The 14062-nt window shown below is 41.6% G+C and overlaps 1 long non-coding RNA gene across 1 annotated transcript in view; it reads left to right on the top strand.

The window, feature by feature from the left end:
- LOC149744338 (uncharacterized) overlaps window positions 1–13687 on the top strand; it is a 197313-nt gene extending 183626 nt beyond the window's left edge. Inside the window, exon 3 of the long non-coding RNA XR_016391380.1 lies at window positions 4409–13687. This is a non-coding gene — a long non-coding RNA (uncharacterized LOC149744338). The remainder of the gene's footprint in view (window positions 1–4408) is intronic.
- The last annotated feature ends 375 nt before the right edge of the window (window positions 13688–14062 follow it).

Raw genomic sequence — 14062 nt, 5'->3', positions numbered from 1 at the left:
GTGTTAAGGCTATAGTTTGTACAGGACTCTGTGGTTTGGTTTTATAGCATACTGGGAGAAGGACAATTTGACAAGGTCCCATGATTTTGAGTGGGAATAAAAAAAGTGTAAACCGTCTGTGTGTTTGTGCTTGGTTCTATTGAATTTTAACCTATGTGTAGGTTTGTGTGTCCACCACCACAGTCAAGACCCAGAACAAACAGTTCCATCAACACAAGGATACCTTGTGTTCTCCTTTCATAACATGTCCAGCTCCTTCCCTATCCTGAATCCCTGGCAATGACTAATCTGACCTCCATTTATAAAATCCTGTCATTTCAAAAATTTCATATTAGTGGAATCATACATTATATAACCCTTTAGGATTGGCTTTTTTCAGTCAGTATAATTTCAGAGATTCATCCAAATTGTTGTATATATCAATAGTTCATTCCTTTTTATTGCTGAATAGTATTCCATGTGTATATATACATATACCACAGTTTGTTTAGCTATTCAATTTTTGAAGGATATCTAGGCTAATTCCAGTCTTTGCTATCATGATTAAAACTGTTATTGACATTCGTGTACATGTTGTTCTATGGACATAAGTGTCCATTTCTCTAGAATAAATGCCTGAGAGTTCAACTACAGGGTCTTTCTGAGTGAGAGAAGAGAGTTTCGGCCTCAGGGGGACAAAGAAGCTTCCTGGATGGAGCCACTTGCTGTAGTGAAGTTGCCTCTTGCTGGTTCCATCCACCAGCCTCAGTATCTCTCTGTGGGGTAGGGGAGTCTAAGGCATGACCAAGATGGAGGGCACTTCTCCAGGCTGCTTATTGTTGGTGAGGCTCCCTATTGGTACCTCTTGTGAATGATGTCTTGCCTGAAGTTGTCAGATGGAATTCAGTTTCAATCCGGGGACAGAATGAGCCTTGGGCTGTCTGCTGTTGCTAGGTCATGGGTAGGAAGGGTTCAATTTAGGTTGTCTTCTTCCATTGGGTGGAGGAAGTAACACGTAAGATACTGTGTTACTGGGTTGTGCCTCCAATCCTGGGGTCTCAAAAGAGTTTATCTTCTTCTTACCACCTTTCAGACTTCTCCTTCAGTGGTTTCTTTCATAATTTCCAGGCTTTATAGTTGTGCTTAGTGGAGAGGAGCTAGGCAAAAGGGGTCTATAGAATCTTGTCTGGACTGGAAGTCTGGGCTCATTTTTCATATAAGCAAAGAGGTAGAAATTTTAGGATAACAAAAATCTCGGCAATAGGTAATGGGTGTTTTTATTCTTTTATTTATCTACTTAGAACAATATTACACAGCAGCCAGTCCTGACCCTTACTGGTTTCAGCCTTTTGCATGTGAGAGTTCTCCTAGTTTTCACATGTCTAAGCAAATCACCATCCTGAGGTAGGGGTGGAGTGGATGGACAGGAATAGGAGGTTTTACCCTTATACTGGGCATCTGTTTCAAAACCAGGATTAATATCCTTTTATAATTTCTTCTAGGACAGAAATGATAGGCTATGGTGAGATCCAACTAAAACTCCATGCCCTTATTGAGGTGGATCAATAGGAAGGTATTTTTTTTAACATCTTTATTGGAGTATAATTGCTTTACAGTCGTGTGTTAGTTTCTGCTTTATAAAAAAGTGAATCATGGGCTTCCCTGGTGGCGCAGTGGTTGAGAGTCCGCCAGCCGATGCAGGGGACACGAGTTCATGCCCCGGTCCAGGAAGATCCCACATGCCGAGGAGTGGCTGGGCCCGTGAGCCATGGCCGCGGAGCCTGTGCATCCGGAGCCTGTGCTCCGCAACAGGAGAGGCCACAACAGTGAGAGGCCTGCATACCGCAAAAAAAAAAAAAAAAAAAAAAAAAAAAGTGAATCACCTATACATATACATATATCCCCATATCTCCTCCCTCTTGCGTCTCCCTTCCATCCTCCCTATCCCACTCCTCTAGGTGGTCACAAAGCACCGAGCTGAGCTGATCTCCCTGTGCTATGCAGATGCTTCCCACTAGCTATTTTACATTTGGTAGTATTTATAAGTCCATGCCACTCTCTCACTTCGTCCCAGCTTACCCTTCCCCCTCCCCGTGTCCTCAAGTCCATTCTCTACGTCTGCGTCTTTATTCCTGTCCTGCCCCTAGGTTTTTCATGACCATTTTTTTTTTTTAGATTCCATATATATGTGTTAGCATATGGTATTTGTTTTTCTCTTTCTGACTTACTTCACTCTGTATGACAGACTCTAGGTCTATCCACCTCACTACAAATAACTCAATTTTATTTCTTTTTATGGCTGAGTAATATTCCATTCTATGTATGTGCCACATCTTCTTTATCCATTCATCTGTCGCTGGACACTTAGGTTGCTTCCATGTCCTGGCTATTGTAAATAGAGCTGCAATGAACATTGTGGTACATGACTCTTTTTGAATGATGGTTTTCTCAGGGTATATGCCCTGTAGTGGGATTGCTGGGTCATAGGGTAGTTCTATTTTTAGTTTTTTAAGGAACCTCCATACTGTTCTCCATAGTGGCTGTATCAATTTACATTCCCACCAACAGGGCAAGAGGGTTCCCTTTTCTCCACACCCTCTCCAGCATTTATTGTTTCTAGATTTTTTGATGATGGCCATTCTGACTGGTGTGAGGTGATACCTCATTGTAGTGTTGATTTGCATTTCTCTAATGATTAGTGATGTTGAGCATTCTTTCATGTGTTTGTTGGCAATCTGTATGTCTTCTTTGGAGAAGTGTCTATTTAGGTCTGCCCATTTTTGGATTGGGTTGTTTGTTTTTTTGATATTGTGTTGCATGAGCTGCTTGTAAATTTTGGAGGTTAATCCTTTGTCAGTTGCTTCATTTGCAAATATTTTCTCCCATTCTGAGAAATGTCTTTTCGTCTTGTTTATGGTTTCCTTTGCTGTGCAAAAGCTTTTAAGTTTCATTAGGTCCCAAGGAAGGTCTTTTCCTATACTTTATTTCTTATAAATTTATTTATTTATTTATATTTTATTTTTGGCTGCGTTTGGTCTTCGTTGCAGCGAGCAGGGGCTACTCTTCGTTGCAGTGTCCGGGCTTCTCATTGCAATGGCTTCTCTTGTTGCAGAGCACAGGCTCTAGGTGTGCGGGCTTCAGTAGTTGTGGCACGCAGGCTCAGTAGTTTTGGTGCATGGGCTTAGTTGCTCCGTGGCATGTGGGATCTTCCCAGACCAGGGCTCGAACCCATGTCCCCTGTATTGGCAGGTAGATTCTTAACCACTGTGCCACCAGGAAAGTCCTTTTCCTATACTTTAGAACCAGTATTGAACATTTGCTAGCATAAGCTTTGGACAAAGACACCTGTCAGAGACTGTGCAAGCATTACATGTTCCATTCATTGCAATAGCATGAAATATATCTTTCTGCCAAAGGAACACTGAGAATTTTTTGGACTAATTTTTGAAGAGTTAATAGACACAGTTTTTTATTTCCATCTTTTTCTTGAGAGACAGAAGAACTAATAAATCCATGATAGGGGTCAGGGGCTTTAAGCTTCTAAAGAAGGATTTGCATAAGAATCACCTGAATCATGCTTATAAGAATCTTGTAAGAGAGGTATTATTTTCTCCATTTTACAAACGTGGAGCTCCATCTCAACAAAGGTAAATGTCTTAAACTCTGTCTAACAAGGGATAGGAGAATCCACCCAGCTTTGAACCCTAGTGATGACTCGAAAGCCCATGCTGTTCCCTTAATTTAAACTTTTATTGTGTCTTGATTTGTGTTAAGCTCAGAGAACACAATAAGGAGTTAAACATAGTCACTACTCTCTGGGAATTCACAAACCTATTGGTATAGTAGATATAATAGAGATATCTCAATATCTCTATTGAGATATTAGCTTATGTTTTGTTCTCTTTCCTATAAGTTTATTCAGCACTCCCCCAGCTCATCCTCTTTGGCTTTGTCCATCCTGTAGGGATTAAAGCTATACCTCTATACACATCAAACACTGGTCTTAGCCAAGAAACATTCTACTGTAAATTTTAAATTCTGTGAATGTGCTCTCCCCAATTTTCCTTTAGGTGAGAGCTACATGGACACAGAATCAAGGTTCAGATTTGATGGCCAAAAAGGGACATGATGCATTTCCCAGACTCTAGCTGTAAGGAATCTCTCACTGTCCTTTATCTGATGTCTGAAAGATGACACTATTGATTTTGTTTCTAGCCAAAGGGTCAATCTTACAAGATTTCCTAAATAAAGTATATAAATATAGTGACTACCTAAGTGGCACTTTAATGGGCAGCTTTTATAATGGATTAAATATTTCAATGTTCGAAATGAGAATTTTACTCATATTAAGAAAAAAATCATTTATTTTTGCCTCATATTTCTCTTACTGTACTATAGTAAATATTTTCTCTCTTTTAACTTTATTTAGATGTGACGGCAGGTAGAGAAGGAAGACTCCAACCGTAAGTAAACCCTTTGCAGTTAGGGACATCTGATTGGAATCCCAGCTCTGCCATTTACTTACTCTGTGATCTTAGGCAAGTGGCTTAAGTTCACTGAACCTTACTGTCTTCACTGAGAAAAATGATAACAGTTCCCTCATATGGCCACTTAGAGGATTAAATGTGGTAAAGTACCAGAACATAGTAGGATCCCCAAAATGCTAGTTCCTTCCTTTTTCCCTCTGTCCACTCTCAGTGACCTTTGATTAAAAGGATGTATATTAAGTTCTTACAAGGGAATAGTTTGTTGCCCATTGTGAGTCTGAATTCCCGAGCTGAATCCCTTGTTTTATCAATGACACATGTGTCAGAATGATCTGTTGAGATATTAGCTTATGTTTTGTTCTTGTCCTCTTTCTGTGAAAGGTATGTGGATTATTCCCACCCCTACTCTAAGCTCAGAAGTCTTGGTTTCTGAGTTCAGAGCTCTTTGCTGATGGAATTGTTATTGATTTGTGTACTGTAAAGCTAAAGATATCATTTTTGAGGTACCAAGAAAGCCTCCCCACCCAGCTTTTTGTTTTAGACACGCCAGGCTCTGAGAAGCAGAGCTGGGCAGATGAGGACATGGATGTTTGAGAGGAAACATTTCCCCAATATCAGAGGGTTTATTTTAGATAGAGAATTTCCCATAAGGTGTGCCATGTAGTATGGTGGATGTCCATGGGGCCTTCCCCACAAATCAAGAGGTGGCCAGAGGAGTTGAAGGCTAAGAGACATGAACTTGAGAGTTTAGATATGGATTTGGGGCTCACTCTCAGGATTGGACACTAAGCATCGGCGAAGATTACAGGATCCTGCCAGAATGTCCTGGACTGTGTAAGAGAGCCTGTATCAGTCACGATAGGCAAGGCAGTCCTGTGGCAACCAGCAATACTTAAATCTCAGTGACTTCAAGTAAGAGGGGTGTATTTATTGCTTGGTCTTCACGGCTGACTGGGGATCTTACTCCACACTGTTGCTATCCACACTCTGGGACTCAGACTGAGGGCAGCCATCCTCTGAAAACATGGCAAAGTATGCAGTGGCTCTCAGAGCTCCTGCCCGAGAGTGATACACATCACTTCAGCTCACATTTCACTGGCCAATGTAAGTCATATGGCTGCCCCTAACTTCACACAGGTGGAAACACAACCCTACCGTGTGCCTCGAAGGAGAGAGAACAGAATGTTGCGAAAAATCCTAATGCCTTTAACAGCCTGCCATTCTGATCACTAAATGTTCAGTTTACTCTCCTTTTATGCAGAAGACACTCATACTTACCCCAAAGGAGGCAATCCAAAAGTGCCATTCAGGGACTTCCCTGGGGGCCCTGTGGTTAAGACTCCACACTTCCACTGCAGGGGGCATGGGTTCAGTCCTGGGTCGGGGAACTAAGATCCTGCATGCCGCGTGGTGCAGCCAAAATTTAAAAAATGCCATTCAGTCTTGGCATCAAGCTCAAAGTCCAACATCTCTGGGTGATACATGGTAGTCTCTACATCTAGGAGTGATATGCAATGATGACTACATGAGTTCTGGATAGACTGCCCTTGAACCAGAGACTTATGGACCCAAACTTAAAAGTGTCCCCCCACATATACAACATACATGCTAGAATAGAGGCAGGCTAACAGGCATAACAATCCTATTTAAAAATCGGAAAAATGGAAGACCTTGGTCTGCAGAGATTCTACTGGGCGGACGTTGTGGAGCGGGCTTCTGTCGGGGGGGTGTGGATGGTAATTATTCAGCCCCAACTCTGCTTCACAGGCCTTAGTCATCCTTCTTGGCCTCATGTACAAAGGCATAGGAGAATATGCCCTCCTTGAGCACTTTTCTCAATCTGCTTTTGCTCGGTCATGTCAACCTGTCACAGACTTTCTTTTCCAGGCCTGTGGTTTCTTTGGCAGTATAGCTTCCCCCCTCCACAGTTAGCTTTTTATCTATGTAATTCCAATGATATCCAGGTGCCAGTAGCCAGACACACACAGACACACACACACAGACACACAGACACACACACACACACACACACACACACATACATACCTTTTGTAAATATCTGTCTTTTCATGTAAATGAGGGAAACTTGAGGCTATTACTGTTTGGTGGGAGAGCTATGTTCTCACGTTTGTAATAATCAAGAGAGGTTACTTTATGCTGCATTGACAAACAAATGCAACATGACAGAGACTTCACAAATAACAGGTCTAGGGAATTCCCTTGTGGTCCAGTGGTTAGGACTCTGCGTTCTCACTACCAAGACCCCTGGGTTCGATCCCTGGTCGGTCGGGAAACTAAGATCCCACAAGGTGCACGATGGGGCCAAAACAAACAAACAAATAACGGTCTATTTCTCACTTGTACTACAAGTCTATTGAGGGTCAGCTGGGAGCCCTGCTCTGTGTCTCCTCACTCCCGTACTCAGGCTAAAGGAAAAGAGAGCAGAGTAAATCCCACTGTGGCTCTAAGAGCTCCTTTTTGAGCTCATACATGTTATGTCCACTCACGTTTCACTGGCCAACTCAAGCCAAATGGGTAAAACTAATTTCAAGTGGCAAGAAAAAAATATCCTGCCACGTGCACTGGAAGGAGAGAGAACTGGAATATTTGTGAAGAGCATTAATAACTATCACAAATGACCTGAACTTTTGCGTGATCTATTGCAGGGTTTCCAAAATATGACACAGATGGCATACCAGCCAGACCCGTGAGGCTTTGGGACAGATGATCTGATATAGAGACATAATGGTAGTGGGCTAATATTTTAATATTAACTGATAGGCTTTTTTATTTTCATTTTTTGTAAGTACCTTTGTCCCATGACTCCTGTCTCACCTCATCTGCTTGGCCACGCAGGAGTTACTGAATCAGTGTAGGAAAGATACAGCAGAGCAAAAGAATAATCTCTCAGCTGGGGTAGGGATTGATGGGCGATTTTCAAATAGATGGTTGTAACTCCTAGCAGAAACAGTAGGTTGAAAGAATGGGTTTTGAGTCTCGACAGCACGGTGTTTTGAGTACCAAAAATCAATATTTAATGCTGTAAACAGTAGATTGGTGATAACGCATGCTGAGAAGGTCAGTTCTCCTTCCCTTGACTTGAGAAAGATTCTATTGCCAGGGTAGTAGAGAGGAGAGGGCATGCAGATGGAAACTGGGGTGGTCTGAATCTGTACTTTAGGACCCCTTCCCAGGTTTTCTTAATCTCTTATAATTCTTTTTAATTCAACCAGTTTACAAAGGTAAATCAGGCATAGTTTTTATTCTCACAGAGCTCAAAACCTTGGCAGAGGGAATAGATATGTAAAGAGGTAATTATAGGGACTTCCCTGGTGGCACAGTGGTTGAGAATCTGCCTGCCAATGCAGGGGACACGGGTTCGAACCCTGGTCCGGGAAGATCCCACATGCCGCAGAGCAACTAAGCCCGTGCACCACAGCTACTGAGCCTGCGCTCTAGAGCCCATGAGCCACAACTACTGAAGCCCGTGCGCCTAGAGCCCATGCTCCACAACAAAAGAAGCCACTGCAATGAGAAGCCTGTGCACCGCAACGAAGAGTAGCCCCTGCTCACTGCAACTAGAGCGAGCCTGCGCACAGCAACGAAGACCCAACACAGCCAAAAATAAATAAATAAATGTTAAAAAAAGAGATAATTATAGACTGGCTAAAATTCAAGTACAAAGAAGTGCAATTGTTACGGGAGAAGAAGAGGAAACCAGTGTCTCTCTGGGGGTAGGGTACTCAGAGACAAGAAGAAAGCTTCAACTTTCCCACCTCTTCTAGTGAGAAGGAGAGGACCAAAATCATGTAGCATTTTTTTTTTGAATGCTATTGTCATAACTCTTACTCTGTTTCTTCTACAACCTCTGCTATTCCCACCCCCTACCATAAACTGGTTTCCATTATACTCATGCTATGAAGATCCTGCTTTTTTCCAAATTGGTCCCTCCCAAAACATAAGACCCTTCTTTTAGACCTTCCTCAACACAACCACTGAGGCTGAGTTGAGGCTGAGGGAGATTCACTGAGAAGCTAATGAGACTGAAGCTTCCAAGCCCCTCTTTCACCTGGGCCCCTTCTAAGGTCCTGGGAGGGGCCTCCATGATGGGCTCACATTGTCATATGATTGTATACAGTTTCCAAAAGTATATATTTCAACAGCAATCGCTTAAGATCACTGTCTCCTTCCCCTCCAACTTCTCTTCTCCACTTCCCCTAATGTAAAGTAGTGGTGGAAAAACTGTGGCCCTGTGTTGGATCTGGCTACAAGAAAGTTGAACTAGAGATCTATACTGGTTCCCTAAGGCTACTGTAACAAATCATCACAAATCTGGTGGCTTAAAACAATAGAAGCGTATTCTCTTACAGTTTTGGAGGCCAGAAGTCCAAAATCAAGGTGGCAGCGGGACTCTCTCAGGAGGCTCTGGGGGAGAATTCATTCCTTGCCTCTTCTAGCATCTGGTGGCTGCCAGCCTTCCTTGGTGTTCTGTGGCTTGTGACTGCACCATTCTAATCTCTGTCGCTATCTTCACATCACCTTCTCCTCTGTGTGTGTAATCTCCGTCTCCCTGTCTCTTATAAGGACACTTGTGATGGTCTTTAGGGTTCACCTGGATAATCCAGGATAACTCCTTATCTCAAGATCCTAAATCATATTCCCCAAATCCTTTTTTCTTATAAAGTAACATCTGCGTGTTCCAGGGATTAAGACATGATATCTTTGGGCTGCCATTATTCAACCTACAACAGGACCGTTTTGGTCATGTTTAGTGGGATATATCTATGCAGATTTGCAACCCCATTTCCTTGTACAGTTAAGCTGTTGCTAAGCATCCTGATAAAATAATCCTACTTCCCAAGAGGCTGACTAACCTCATACTGTAACACGAAGGACAGGGCCATATTGTGATATGAACCTGTCCTGTGGTACCTGGAACCAAAAGTATGTAGAAGGTAATAGAGGAAAGATAAGTGTAGGGAGACTGGACCTGATCTGTGAAAAATTATTCTCAAAATCACAGCATATCTATGAAAAAAATTGATAGAGATTTTCCTAAAATTGACAACAATCCTAAAATTGTACATGTCACTGTCTATAATAAGTTGTGAAATGGAAAGAAACCTTTCCTAAACCATTAATAAGAAAAAACCAAATTTCTATCATACATGCTAAAAGAAAGACTGAATTATCTTTCTATTTTCTATATAGAAAAGGATTGTATGAAAGCTCAAGGAACATGTGGCCAAAAATGTAGGAAAACTATTATAGAGGTGTGTCAGGCAGCTAATTCATAAAAAATATTTAATTTTTAAAGATTTTTGGGATATTTGCCAGGTTTTAAAATTTTTATAATTTGTTGTGTTTTCTCCTTCTAAATGAAAATTAACTTTTGTAATCAATCTTGTATTCATCTTCTAAAGTGACTCTCAGACTCGTGTAAACTTTAGGCCTAGTAAAACTTAGAGGATTCCCTAACTGGGAGACCTTCCTCAGACTATTTTATGGTTCAGGCTCTTTCTGGAGCGAGTGAAGGCGACAGCTTCTTATATGCATAAAGGGAAATCATCCCAGGAGTCAGAGCTCCTCAACATTACCAAGAAGTCATCCTTGTTCCCAGCTTGGCAAAGCTGGGAACACAGAACAGTTGCTCTCCAGCTTCTTGTTCAGGGTGTCAGCCTGAACTCAGTGCTTCTCACAAGCTTAAATGAAAAAACAAATACTTCTGGGTGATTGAATAAGTGATGCACAGTGCATCCATCCATTCTTCGCACATGCTAATATCCTTCCCTGGAGCAAGCCAGGCCCTCAGAGGTATGTGTGGGTTCCCCTGCCGAATGGCTCTTCCTCGATCATGTTTCTGTGGTGGCACCAAGGGAAATCTAAGAAACTGCCTGTGAAGCCTGTTTCTGTACTTACTGTAAGGATGCTGTTAAGGAAGTTATCTATTATGTTCCTGTTTATGAGGACCCAAGGGAAACATTTCCCTCTGGTTCTCCTGAGCATCAAGTTTGATTTTTATCTTATGGAAGTTGTAAATCACGTGTCTGGTTTTGTCTCTCACATCTCATGTTTCTAGCGGAATTCTGAGGACTTAGAATACACATTTTGGGTACCAGTATTACCCCGGCTCCGTGTTACCTTAACTACATGAATTCTTTCCTTTTCCTTGATTTTCTTATTTGCTTCTTATCTTATTAAATGTATTTATGTAAGCCACCCTAAAACCAGTCTGCAGCAAGGTGGGCATAAATAAATCATTTAAAAACCATGTTAAATGATTAAAAAATAATAAAACACCTAAGGCACATTTCCCTTCAAGGCATTATTAATTATGTGATATTTCTGCACATGTCTTTTGCCAGCAAGTCAGAACCTCATTTAGTGAGAAAGGATCCAAGTTTCATTAATGAAACCTTAGTTATTCTCATTTGAGAAAAAGAAAGAAAGAAAGAAAGAAAAGCAGCCTCATTTTCTTTCCTCTTACTTTTTTTCTTTTTCTGCTGTGCACTGTGATTATTGTTCATTTAAGAGGATAAAAGTTCTCTGAGGCCTCCAGTTCTTTCTTATTCAAGTAGGTTTAGTCAAATTACACATGACAAAGATGACAAAGGCCTCCCTAATCTGCAGTGCTTTCTGCTCCTGGGAGAACTGGCCTTGCATCTCCTTTCCCTTGCCTGAGTCAGCATTTGGCTCATCCAAAGCTATGGGGCCCCAGCTTAGATTTAGAAATAATAAGCAAGGAGAGAGAGAACAACAGCCCAGATTTTAAATTTGAAAAGGAGCCCTGCTCTTTAGAGCAATTGTGTTGTTAATACAGTTCAGAAAAAAAGGGACTAGGGGGATTCAAGGAAATGAAAAAAACAGTCTCTCTACAATCCCACTTAATTGTGACACTGAACTCTAGAGTGGGATAATACCTCTCAGGCTAAAAAGATACCGAGATATCTAGCTAAGTTTATTTTACCTACTCAGGGCTGAATTCCCTTATCTTGTTATTCCCCAAAGAAAAGTTCATCTGGTCATTTGCTGATTAAGTGATATAAGCTGGATAGTCTACATTAATTCTGATAGTCTTCTTTTTTTTTCATATTTTTTCCAGCTTTGGTTAACCCAGTTTCTAGTTAACTGGTAGTAACAAGTAACTGACCACAAGTTCGTGTGCCCTACGCATGGTGAGGCCAAACAAACTGAAACATTGGACTTTGGGGTAGAGAAAGGTTGATGGCAGGGCCAAGCAAGGAGAATGGTTGGCTTGTGCTCAAAAAACCCAAACTCCTTGATGGTTTTCAGGGAGAAGTTTTTATAGGCAAAATTTGGGGAGAGGGCTGCAGGGTATGTGACTTCCTTCTGATTGGTTGGTGGTGAGGTAACAGGGTGGTGCTCCAGGAATCTTGTGCTCAGCCTGAAGTTACCATCCTCCACCTGGGTGGGGACCTTAGTTCCTGCAGGAGAACTCAAAGATATTGTTATGTATATTCCTTGAGCAGGAGCTAGGACCCTGCTTTAATGGCTTCGCTATAGTTTCTTGATTGCTCCTTTGTTTCTGCATTCCCTTACTTCCCTGATTAGTAACTCTTTGACTCTTCTCTTTGGTATTTAGGAAGGTCTACAAGGCTGAAGCCTTTATCCTGCAAATAAGAAACGGGAGATTTGGAAAGGCTTTGTACCCTGGAGGGCCCCACAGGATCCTGCTCAGTTTCAAACCTTTTATAAAATTTTTAGATTATTTTTTCTTCATTTCCATTATTGCTAAAATTTCTTGCCCCCTTAACATGGCCAATTTTTTACTGCATATCTAAATTAAATTCCTTTTAACTTATTTTTGACCTGGTGCCCACCCGATTTCAAGTTCAGGTAGTTATGTTTCATCTCAGAATTAATGAATCAATTTTCTATTCTACATCTCCCTATCAACGTTCTTCTGATCTTGACATGGCATTCCTTTATTTACTTCCCCCAGGCTTATATCCCATCTTATACACCATTCTCTACCTTATGATTTACTCTCTGTTTCTATGTCCTGTCCACTGGCAATTCACTGGAACACTTCAGATCAATGTCCGCCTTGTGACCCTATGCAAATTACAGTCGCATTTTCCTGACAGTCTCTGCTCATTCTGTGTCCATTCATGAAGGCTTCTTGTCTGCCTCTTCCTAAGCTGCCTTAGAGTTCCTCCAAGGTCACATCCTATTTTGAATGATAGGGACGTGAAATTGAGGCCCCAAAACAAATCATCTAAAGTAAACAAGCAACTCTAAACCCAAGCATCCATCAGAGAGGAATCACATTTGTAGAGAATAAAAAAGATTAAGGTTGATTTTGAATGGCTCTCTACACATGGTGGGGGTGTGTGTGTGCATGTGTCTAGGTGAGTAGGAGAATATTTGCAGCCTGAAGTGAAATAGAGGCAGGACCTCACAGAGGAGAGGCTAACCTGAAACCCCACTGGGAAGACATGTAAATGATCTTACCAGGGACCTATCTACTCCAGCTGCCTGGGAGGTGGGGGCACGATTCCTGTCCCATAGCATACACTAGTTTGGCATCTGGAATGCTGGCTTTCTCTGATAAGAGGAGAATGCTGGAGAGTCTTTTTATTTGACTCTACTTACTTGTTAGTAGGTAACAAGGAAGCCTACACATCTTGCTACCATGCCGTGTCCCAGAGGGGGCCCACCTGCCATCTCCCTGTTGTCTTATATCAACCTTTCTGACCACAGGTGAGCCAAGGGCTCCATGAATGCTTAGTTTCAATGAACTGGCAAGACTATTTGTTTTCCTTAGAGTGCCATTTCTGCTCCATGTTTGACTCGTTAAACATGTTTATGCGACAATTGCTTAAATCAGGATCCTTTCCATTTGGTGGTTCTGTCATGAGGCTTTAGAAGCTGTGTTTATTGTGTGTCAGTCATGCTGCACATGCATTTTCTTTCTTTACGCCAACTCCCATAATATCAATTAACAAAAACATCCAAAACAGAAGTCCAAGAAAAGTATTACACATCATTTGATCAGTAAAGACCATATTATACAATCAAAAGGACATTAAACAAAACAATAGTAATGCTTAACGTGTTGAGAACTTATAAGGTGGCAGGCACGTGCAAAGGTACAAAACAATTTGCATGTAGTTTGTTGAATCTTAATAGCAACTCTGAAAAGTGGGTATAGTAGAAATACAGAAAAGTACAGTTCTTATTCCCCACTCCAGAGGGGAAAGGCCAGCTGGCTGGTTTCTAGAGGAATTTGTTACCCTTATGAACTTCAGCCTGACTCAGCTCATGGGCCTAAAAACATAAGGTGGCAGGCACGTGCAAAGGTACAAAACAATTTGCATGTAGTTTGTTGAATCTTAATAGCAACTCTGAAAAGTGGGTATAGTAGAAATACAGAAAAGTACAGTTCTTATTCCCCACTCCAGAGGGGAAAGGCCAGCTGGCTGGTTTCTAGAGGAATTTGTTACCCTTATGAACTTCAGCCTGACTCAGCTCATGGGCCTAAAAACTTGATTATACTGGTTTGGTGAGTGTAGAGCCATCTTTCAGGGATAAATCATAGGACAAAGGGAAATCACCATCAGACAAATCAGATA

The sequence above is a fragment of the Delphinapterus leucas genome, chromosome X (assembly GCF_059928025.1).
Source record: "Delphinapterus leucas isolate spDelLeu-1000000601 "Yukka" chromosome X, BTC_Dleu_Yukka2, whole genome shotgun sequence".
Lineage (NCBI taxonomy): Eukaryota > Metazoa > Chordata > Mammalia > Artiodactyla > Monodontidae > Delphinapterus > Delphinapterus leucas.
This window is presented reverse-complemented; position numbering and strand designations above follow the sequence as displayed.